The sequence below is a fragment of the Lycium barbarum genome, chromosome 4 (genome assembly GCF_019175385.1).
Source record: "Lycium barbarum isolate Lr01 chromosome 4, ASM1917538v2, whole genome shotgun sequence".
In the NCBI taxonomy this organism is placed as follows: Eukaryota; Viridiplantae; Streptophyta; class Magnoliopsida; order Solanales; family Solanaceae; genus Lycium; species Lycium barbarum.
The window spans coordinates 89879322-89890923 of record NC_083340.1 but is presented as its reverse complement, the minus strand read 5'-3'; the positions used below and the strand labels follow the sequence as shown (position 1 = coordinate 89890923).

General features: G+C 40.3%; 1 long non-coding RNA gene across 1 annotated transcript; it reads left to right on the top strand.

The window, feature by feature from the left end:
• Window positions 1-3846: 3846 nt before the first annotated feature.
• LOC132638472 (uncharacterized) lies at window positions 3847-6086 on the top strand. Its single transcript, XR_009581751.1, has 3 exons — window positions 3847-3933; window positions 4844-4894; window positions 6023-6086. It is a non-coding gene; the product is annotated as an uncharacterized LOC132638472 (long non-coding RNA).
• Window positions 6087-11602: the final 5516 nt, after the last annotated feature.

The following is an 11602-nucleotide window of genomic DNA, read 5'->3' as shown; positions in this document are numbered from 1 at the left end:
AGCACAACTCCAGAATGTGGTGGAACTTGCCAATCCCAACAGACGTCAGAGCATCCTAGCTGTATACTTAACCTGCCAAACAATCTGGGGCTACCGGCATGAACGCAGCGTCCCCAGGCAAAAGGACGTCAGTACGGACAATGTACTGAGTATGTAAGGTGGTAACAAATCAAAACCATAACTTGATTTAGGAGAGAAGAAATCACAATCTAACTCGATACCTGCAGCCTTCGCTAGAAGAATCATAAATGTATACACGAAGTCTCAAAACAATCTTTAAGTAAATAATGCAATCCAACAAACATTCTTTAAGTAAATAATGAAATCTAACACATATGCCGCTTCCGACATGTTAACAAAATGGTCCCTTCGGACAGCTGCTTCCGGCTAGTATCATAATAGTCCCTTCGGACGGTCGCTTCTGGTCTAATAATGATGGCCCCTTCGGGCAGCCGCTTCCGGCTTAATAATGGTGGACCCTTCGGGCAGCCGCTTCCGGCTTAATAATGACGGCCCCTTCGGGACCCCGCTTCCGGCTTAATAATTGTGGCCCTTTCAGGCATCCGCTTCCGGCTTAATAATGATGGCCCCTTCGGGCAGCCGCTTCCGCCTTAATAATGATGGCCCCTTCGGGCAGCCGCTTCCGCCTTAATATCACAATCATGTCAACACAAACTTAATCCACAAATATCAACACAAAGAGATGATGCTATGGAATGTAAACATAAGTCGTAAATGAAATGAAATAGTAAAACCTCGCACCCCCTTCGGAGTGGTTTTGAAAATCTAAATAGTAAAATCTCGCACCCCCTTCGGAGTGGTTTTGAAAGTCTAACTTTATGTTTCCTTTAGTATAAAACTAATTTCCTCGAAATCATTAGTAAAACCATATACACAACTCAACTGGCACCTTATGGGTGTTCCCTTCGGAACAGAATAGGAGTACAATATCAATAAACCATCACAAGGAACATTTAGACCTTACTCGTCTAAGAATGGAATCATATGGAGTACATATAGAATGAATAGCACGAGAATCATGAATCACATTCGGAACTTATGAATACAGTTACCCCAAAGTTCATATCATTCATCACTTACATCTAAGACATGCCAAAAGAAAGAAGGGTTAGCCTTACATACCTGTTAGCGACTATTCGTGAATCCTTTTCGTCTCGTCGCTCTTTTAGCCTATTTACATAAAAGTAACGTTATCGTTAGTAACTATAGTTTCTAGTTCACAAATTATAGCCCGTTTCTTATAGAACCTATATTTCAACTTATATATATGTATATTCTTGTTTAGGGTTTTTTATTATCTAAAGACTTAACGAAAATCGGGCAGCACTTCCCCTATATGTTCGCCTATCCCGAATTTCTAATTGTCCTCCTGTCAACACAGAAATACCAATAACAACAATATATATAATAAATTCTCCCAATTCAGCCCATAACAATTCTAACAACCCAACAACTTTTCTTAATACATTTCAACCCACAATTTCGCATAACAACGATTTCATGCATTTTCTTAATTCCAATTTCGTCCAATCCAATTTTAATAACTCCATTACAATACTATTAACATAATTACACCATAAACAAAAAAATCTTACCTTAATTTTCTCGGGGGAATTTCTACTCTTAATTGCTCCAATTTCGCAATTTCTTCTTCCCCGATTCAATATCCAACGTTGCTATCACCTCCTTGAACTTGTAAATCACCTTGGAATTGATTCAAAGTAAGAAAACACATTTTTTTATATGATCTGCCATGGTCGTAGCAGCCATGGCCATAAGCTTCATATTTTCTTTCCTTTCTATTAATATTGAAAGTGAAGATGAAATGATTTACATTTTGGTCATCCTTTTCATTCTTATGAATTGCCTCCCTTGTGGACACGTTGCTTCCACTAATTCATGTTCAATTGGTTCCACGTGGCAGCCCACTTGGTGCCACGTGGCAGCCCTTTAATTATATTTTTTTTATTCGGGTGGGGCCCACTTTCAATAATTAACTTAATTAATCACTAATTCCTACTTAATAAATTAATCATAATTAATTAGTTCCTAATCCCCAATAATATTTTTACACTAAATAAAATTTATAAGCAATTTATGTTCTAATAAAAAATGAAAATTAAAGATTTCTATTTCGTGTCCGGAAATGATTCTGCTTTTAATCTGGGTCGATTTGCTTGCGAATAATTCGACGTGTAAATATAAGGGGTATAACAGAGATTGCTTCTATGAATGTGTAATGGAAGCACCACCCTGTTGAGGAGGCTACTTGGGAGATCGAGTCCTACATGCATAGTCGATATCCCCGGATGTTTACTGATTCAGGTATTTCCTCGCTTCTTTACTCTTCTTCGCTCGAGGACCAGTGACAAATCAATTGGTATCTGATGTAACGATCTATTTTGTCGTTATAGTCTTTTCGGCTGTCACGACCCAGCTCCATGGGCCGCGACTAGTGCCCTATTTGGACACCCCAAACAAACTTACATGCTAACTCATCATATTCTAATTTAACTCAGATTTCATGTTAATCATTTTAAACAGATTTAAAGACAAATATTATCTTCAGCGGTCGCGCATGCCAAAAATATCATATCAAAGTCAGAAGAAGGGGCGGCGGAATACACATCGCCGAATATATATGCACATATATAAACATGTGGGCCGCCATGGCCGCTAGAACAGACAGGACCGCATTAAGACACAAATCATAAACAGAACGAACATACACACGACCCATTACCCACATATATGACTACAGGCCTCTACAAACCAAAACGGAAACATACGATGGGACAGGGCCCCGCCGTACCCCAAATAGTCAAATTTACAGAAACATGTACATGACAAAGATATATACCAAAATATGGGCTCCGGATCAAAAGGAGCACTCTGTACTAGCAGAAGGTGTGGCCTACTCTGGCCGATCACGAGTCTCTGTACCTGCGGGCATGAAACGCAGCCCCCGAAGAATGTGGGTCAGTACGAAAGATGTACTGAGTATGTAAAGCATAGAATACAGAAATCCAAACCATAACTGACATAAAAGGGTACAGGAAGTAAATACCGAACCAGTACATCAAAGTCCGTGCTGAAAATATATGTATATATAATGCAAATAAAAATCATGCGTAAGGCTCAGGAACGTGGTCACCACTCCGACGCTGGTGCCACAACACAGCATACTCCAGAAGGTTTCAAATCTCCGTACAACTCCGAACATAACATATCATGACAATATATCATATCATCAAAACATATCATAAGCCATATCACAGCATAACTCCATAAATGGTACCCGGCCCTATGGCGAGGTCTCGAGAACCGTAACACATCATACTGCCGAATATGTCATAATACGCACTGTTACATCCGGCATTTTTGCATATTCGAAAAAATTCGAGATAACTTGACTTGTAAGGAATAAGGCCATATTTGGACCTTACTTGGTATGAATGTGACGGCTAGGATAACATTGGTGTGTAATTACGAAAGGAGGCTAAGGGCAAAATTGGAATTTTGGAAACTTGTTCCATGAATCATAATATTTAGCCTACAATTTGGGCTCACAAAATAATAAGAAAATGAGGCCCAATTTGAGATAGGGTGGCCGGCCAAGAGGCCTTTGGCCCAAGCCCACCAATTAGTCATGTGACTAATTATATTAAGAGATAAGACTTCAAGAAAATTCAAGAAAATTCAAGCAAAAACAAGAACAAAAAAAAGAGAGGGGCAATCGGCCAAAGAGGAAGAGAAAGAGAAAAAGAAAAGAAAAATTCTTGGAGCTAAATTCTTGGTTCAAAAATCCATTTCTTGTGGGATTACTACTAAGTGCAAGATTCTCTACAACTTGGTACAATTATTTTGGCAAGAAACTATCTTTGGTAGCAAGGAGAATTTGTTGGTAAAAAGGTAAGAATCTTATGTTCTTTTCATGTTATGAAGCTTTGTTTATGTTGTGGAATGTAGGAATGGGTAGAAACTATGGAAATATGGAAGTTTGTATGGTATTGGTATGTATGCATATGTATGGCCGTGTGTGTGCATAATTGTGTGGTTGAGATGTGTTGAATTTTGTATTGTATCCTAGTTGTGATTATGATGGAATTTATATTGGAAGTGAAAGTTGAATGAATTAGGGGAAGTTGGAAAATATAGCATGTGGCCGTGTGGTGTGATGTGGATGATGGAAGGTGAATTAAATCTTGTTAGTATATTAAGTGTGTTATTGTGAAGTGAATGAAAGAATAACGGTTTTTGTTATCATGGAAGAATGGTTGTTAAGTTGTTGTAGGAAATTATGCAAATTTATTGTCACTTATGTAAAAATGGAAATGGAAATATTAAGAGGCAAATTATGGTTGTCATTGATGAAGTTGAAAGGTAGAAATATATCATGAACATGTTTGCTAAAAGATTGGAAGTTGTGGGTGAATTATGCTTTTGGTAGGAAACTTGTATATTGTGCATACTTTATGTATATTTGGTGAAAACGATAGGATATGCCTTTGAATCATGTTGTAGTGATCTTGATGAGTGATGAATATGAAAATAATAAGTTTGGTTTGGAAGTGTAAGGTCGGAATGAAAGATGTTACGTTATAACGGAAAGATGGCAAATTGTGCCATATTATGTGTTTTGAAATATTTGTGGTCATTATGGATATTGTTGTTGGGTTGCGTTGATTGTTTTGCTGTGTTTAACTTTTGGGGATGTTATATGTATAAAGGAAATGCTGCCGAAATTTCGGTAGGCAAATATGTAATGAATTTGGAGTCTTAAGTCTTGAATTTGACAATTGGTAAACATGACCATTTGTAGATTCTGGACGAGATTGGAATCGAAGCCAAGCGAGCGTAAGGCGCAATCGAGGTATGTAAAGCCTACCCCTTTATTCTTAGGCATGTTCTGAATGTAATAGGCTCGGCCGCGAGCCTTGAATACGACTCCGTTCCTCAGAATTCGAGATGGAAGTCCGCTCCAATTCCTTCGGTACGATTGAAACCATTTCCTTATAAAATGCCTTTAAAGTGAACTTTTGTACGAAACTTTCCTAACCGAAGTCGGAATTTTTCCAAATGACTATGGATGACCTCATAAGGTCTATTATCAGTAACTTACGTATGTCGCCTCGGGTTGCTCCGAGTGGGCCCACGAAGCCCCGATACCTCTTGTATGACCTAAATTGCCTTATTCCTGTCCGTTTTTCAAAAGTAACATCTGGACTATTATTCTGATCATGATATGACTATTTTATATAAATCCTACGAAATGGTTCTGATATCTGGAAATCTGATTTCGGTGATAATCTGTCGTGCCTTCCCAAGTAGGATATAGGCGCGTATTATGAACACTATCCGAATACTCTGATTTGACTCTCCATATGGCCTACCTCAATTTGATTGGGTCTGTATAATGATCTGTATGTATGTGGTTTCTCATTAATCAGTTCGTGCATGTGCTATGATCCCTTTCACCGGATCCCGGGCCGGTTTATATCGTGCGGATGGGCCGCGGAGTCCCTTGTCGGGGGGCCCGGTCCCATGTATGAATTCCAAAGTATGATGTGTTCGGTTCCGGGGTACTGTGGTATATGTCCGTCCCGGGTTACCGTGAATATGTTACGAAGTATGATGTGTCCGGTTGCCCGGCGTGTGATCTTTCCCCGGGGTTACCGTGGTTATGATATGATGTGTTATGTGACGGAGATGTTCGAAGATATGAAATCTTCTGAAACATGATATGTTGTGGTGCCAAAGGCAGGAGTGGCGACCACGTTCGTGTGCCCTGTTATGATTCCGTCTGTCCCTATGGATTGTGATTCTGCCCGTCCGTCTGGACCATGATCCTGTCCGTCCGTTTGATTTATGGTTCTGTCCGCTATATTTCTGTGCTTCCGGTTCAGACTATGATTATGTTCGTTATGTTTCTGCTTTACATACACGGTACATTTTTCGTACTGACCCCCGGTTCTTCGGGGGCTGCGTTACATGCCCGCAGGTACAGACGCACCTGAAGATACGCCGCCAGTCTAGGGCTCAGATTCTGCTATTTTGAAGAGCTCCTTTGGTCCGGAGAGTGTACTTTTGGTATATATCTTCTGTCTTCTGTATATTCTGTATGTATGGCAATTCTGGGTACGGCAGGGCCCTGTCCCGTCATATGACTCTGTCGGTCTGTTTAGAGGTCTGTGGACATGTTTGTGGGTTAGGGTCTTTCTGTACGGATGTGTGTATATGTTGTGTTTGGGGCGATCCCATTCGCCGCGGCGGCCGGTCCGCATATGTTTATATGTTGCTTTGTTGGCCGGTGTGGCCTTTGTTGGTATTTTCTGTGCGCAGGGTTATTTTGGATAGTCTGTAAAACAAAGGCAACTCTGCCAAATTTTTTCTGGAAATTATCTAAATTTGAAATATAGCCTTGACGGCTTCTGCTTTATACTTGAATGCGTTTGATAACATTTGAGATACCATTGGATAGATGTGTTTGGGTGCCCAGATCGGGTACTAGCCACGGCCTACGGGGTTGGGTCGTGACACGCATGATCACAAAACCGGCCCGGGATCCGGCGAACGATATCATAATAACATGCACGAGCGGAGTAGTGAGAAACTAATGCAATTAACATATAAAAACAATGGTAAAGACTTGGTATGATCATATGACAACAAATTAAATAAACTAGTTTGAATAACCGAACAATACGAGGTCTGTCTCACGAAAGTATTTCTGAAATCGGATTTGTAATTAAGAGTATATATTAGAGTATAATGGAGCCACTAAAACATCATTCTTTGATAGCTAAAATCATAAGCAAAAGTTCCTTTTTGACATTATACAAAGGTAAGTCGAATAGGACAAACGAAGGAGGTCTCGGGGCTAGTGGGCCCACCTCGGGTCAAGTCGAGGTGGCGTACGTAATATACAAACATTAGACTCTATGGAGTCATCCATGGAAGTTTCAAGGGGATTCACTTACGTTTGTGATAATTATAGATGTTTGAACATTTCTTTCCAACAAAGAAAAAGGCTCTAATTCAATTTTGCTGAATGAAATAGTACCAAAAGTAAACTCGGATTTCTATGAACAGAATAACCCCTGAGGCTCAAATCCAAACCTAGTACACCTAGGACATGCCAAGAGAAGGAAAGGGATAGCTTTACATACCTTATTCGTGTCCTACGCTCGTCCGAGCTCAACTCCCGTTTCCACCAAAATCTACAATTGGTCATAGTTACCAAATATGAGTTACAAGCTTTTAAGAATTCAAACTTAAATTCAAGCAATCCCGCCAACTCCATATTCCATCCGAAACTTCTACAATTACAATGAAACTACCAAATTGCATTGTCTTCTTCCAAATTCATTAATGGCAACAATAATTCACACTTTAGAATTCAATTTCCATAAGTACCTAAAAAATATATTAAAAACACATAATTCCCATAACAACCCACAACCAATTTCAATGCCGACTCAAATCGTTAAACCTTTATTCACACCATAAATACCACATCGACACAACTAACAAGCTAAATAAAATGTAATTCATCTCTCCCCCTCACCACCATGGCTCACGGCCATGCACACACTTCACACACACACACACCATGCCCCCACGCACCTCAATTCCATAATTTTCATGCAACTCTAATCACTATAACATATACACTTATTCCATAACATAAAAGAATAAAATTATTACCTTTTCCTTCAAACTTCTACTTTCCGCAAACAGAGTTTTCTCGCTTACCCAATTATACCACATCGAAACGAATTTCCAAAATTCCAATTTTCGCCCTTGGCCTTCCTCGATATTTCCAAGTCAATATTTTTCATGAACAACATAGACATACTAACTAAAATCAAAATATTGCCTGATGACCTACAAGTCACAATTATTTCGAAATTTCCGAATATGCGAAAATACGGGATATAACATCGGCAATTTTGCCTCTTCCCAAGCATTTATTAGCTTACTTTTGACCCGAGAGGACCGTTGTCACACTTCCTGAGGTGTCTAGACTTGATTCGGGTGACTCTTTGTGAAATATGAGCTTTAAGCGAGAAAGAGTTGACCCGAGGTTGACATTTGGGAAACGGACCTTTTTATGAAATTTATCGATTCCGAGATGTCCGGATGGTAATTTAGAACTTTTGTGTATATCTGGTTCGGTTCCCAATGCATGCGGATGCATTTTGGGACATGGGTTGGGAAATTGGAAATGAGGTATCGGGGGTTGACTCGATCAACGAGACCTCTGTAACTCCAAGGCCACAAGCGCGTTCGTAGCATAATTTTGTGTGGGTCTATGTATGTTGTTTATGAGCAGATGGCCTCGGGAGTGGTTCGGGATTTTGTTTGACACTAAGAAAATTTGGTGGGATTGTTGTACCTAGTGCCCACATTGGCAGTACTAGTGCCATCCCAGCGGCACCGTTATTGCGGTGTGATGGCAGCTGGGGTGGCCAAGAGTGATTTGGCCCAGACTACTGGGACATTCTGTGGGGCGCTGTTGCTGCCAGTTACCACCGTGGCGTTAATGGGGATGTTATTTCATTAAGTGTGCATTAAGGAACCCCTTAGTCTATCATTTAATATCTTTTCGAAAAGTGAGCTCTTGGGGACTGTTTTAGGAGATTATTGGAGAAATCTCTTGGTGGTATGTTTTGCTAATCCCTTTACTAATTCCTTGTTCCTAATCATCATAGATTCCTTCTTCCTTCGAAATTCCTTAGTAATGGATGATGAAAGTGGGTTTGGTGAATGTTCTATCTAGGCTTATTAATTATGAAATTGAAGGGGTTTATGTCAGATTTTGATGAATCTAAGTTATTTAATCATATATCTTCCATTATTAGAGTTAAATTCATGAATCAAAGAGTTAGGGTTTATAACCCAATTTTGGGGTTTTGCTTCAATTTCGAAATTAGGGGATTTCATGAGTTAAATTAATAATTAGTTGTTGGGTTATGATCACCTAGTGCTTAATTTGATATTTTGCTTCCGAATTTCTCGTTTTGACCTTGCGGGTCCCGTTTCCCCAATTTTGTAGGGTTAGCCTTGACCTAAATTGAATGGTAGCAATATTTGTATCGTTCTAGATTTCAATTATGCCTAGACTACTTTCGTTCTGAGCCTCAGCGGAAAGGCAATGCAAAGGAGTGAGTTGTTGGTGTTTGCTATTCGACCATCCAATTATATTATGGCTTACCCTTGGTGAGACTTCGTGTAGCGAAGCATATATTTAGATGATATTGTCAGAGACACCATGTGAATCTTCAGGTATGAAGTTGGGATAGATATTGTCTTAGGTTGGGCCTGTTGTGTGTTTGGGTCTAGTCGCCCCGTTATGTTGTGATTGATTGTTCTATTGTGTTGGCTTGATGCCACATGTTGTTAGTAGATATTGGAATCTATTGTTCCATCTTGATTATTATATTTTTGGCGTACCCACCGTTAGTACTTGTGACTCTGATATATTGTTAGTGTACCCACAGTTGGTACTTGTGATTTGGATGTATTATTGGCGTACCCATTGTTGGTACTTGTGATATTGAGCATGATTATTGATGTTGATACATGCATTGCACGCACTCTAATTCTTCATGATATACTGTTAAGGTACTGATGATACTTGATAAGACACTGTGATGAGCTGAGCTCGGTTTTCCGAATATGCGAAAATACGGGATATAACATTCTCCCCCCCTTTAGAACATTCGTCCCCGAATGTTAAATTAGCCTTATAGGGACCCACAAGCATTTCGGGGGAGTTTCTTTTTATGAGTAGCAAATATAAATTATTTACCCATCAATGTAACAAATTTAAGAATTTAGATTACCTGTAGGTGTGGTGAACAAGTGAGGATACTTCTTCTTCATTTCGTCCTCTGCTTCCCAGGTCATTTCTTCTCTATTATTGTTTCGCCATAAGACCTTAACAGAGGGTATATCCTTGGTCCGCAGTCTCCTCACCTGACGATCCAGAATAGCTACAGGTTGCTCTTCGTAAGACAAGTCCTCCGTTACCTGAATATCATCCACTGGGAATATTCTGTAAGGATCACCAACACAGTTACGGAGCATGGATACATGAAATACTGGGTGCACTGCCTCCAGATCGGATGGTAAGTCTAACTCATAGGAGACCTCGCCTATCTTCCGAATAATCTGATACGGCCCGATATACCGCGGACTAAGCTTACCCTTTCTACCGAATCTCATTACGCCCTTCATAGGTGACACCTTTAGAAATACCCAGTCGCCAATCTGGAACTCTAACGGTCGACGTCGTTTATCTGCATATGACTTCTGTCGACTCTGGGCAGCCAATAACCGTTCCCGAATGAGTTTCACTTTATCAACTACTTGCTGAATCACATCTGGCCTAATTAGTTTAGTTTCGCCTACGTCGAACCAACCAATCGGAGATCTGCATTTTCTACCATATAGGGCTTCGTACGGTGCCATCTGGATACTGGAATGATAACTATTATTATAAGCAAATTCAATAAGTGGCAAATGATCATCCCAGCTACCTCTGAAATCAATAACACAGGCCCGCAACATGTCTTCCAGCGTCTGAATAGTGCGCTCGGCCTGTCCATCGGACTGAGGATGAAATGTTGTGCTAAGACTCACCTGAGTTCCCAATCCTTCCTGGAATGACCTCCAAAAGTTGGCCGTAAATTGGGCACCTCTGTCGATTATGATAGATATAGGAACTCCGTGAAGTCTTACTATTTCTTTAATATACAATCTGGCGTAATCCTCAGCCGAATAAGTAGCCCTGACCGGAAGAAAATGGGTTGACTTCGTCAACCTATCCACAATAACCCAAATAGAATCATACCTGCGTGGAGTGCGCGGCAACCCTACAACGAAATCCATATTAATCATTTCCCATTTCCAAGCTGGAATTTCCATTTCCTGTAGTAATTCGCCGGGCTTTTGATGCTCGATCTTGACTTGCTGATAATTTGGGCATTGGCCAACGAACTCTGCAATGCCTCTTTTCATACCGTCCCACCAGTATAAACATTTAAGATCATGGTACATTTTAGTGGAACCAGGATGAACAGAATACCGAGCATTATGTGCTTCACCCATGATTTGCCGCCGCAACCCTGCAACATCAGGTACGCATAACCTGCCTCCATATAATAATACCCCTTCAGGCGCAATTTCGAATGGAGTCTTTTCTTTATTGAGGGCCACATTTCTATACTGTGCCAAAACAGGATCTTCGAACTGACGCTGCTTTACCTCTTCTATAATGGATGACTCAGCAACCTCTCGAACGGAAACCCCAGCATCTCCAGAATCTGCCAAACGGACTCCAAGGCTAGCTAACTGACGAATCTCACGAACTAATTCTTTCTTGTCAGGCTGCACATCAGTCAAAATTCCCATGGACTTGCGGCTCAGTGCATCAGCTACCACATTGGCCTTCCCAGGATGATATAAAATATCGACGTCGTAATCTTTCAATAATTCAAGCCATCTTCTCTGCCGCAAGTTCAGCTCCTTCTGTTTAAAAATATACTGGAGGCTCTTATGGTCCGAATAAATATCA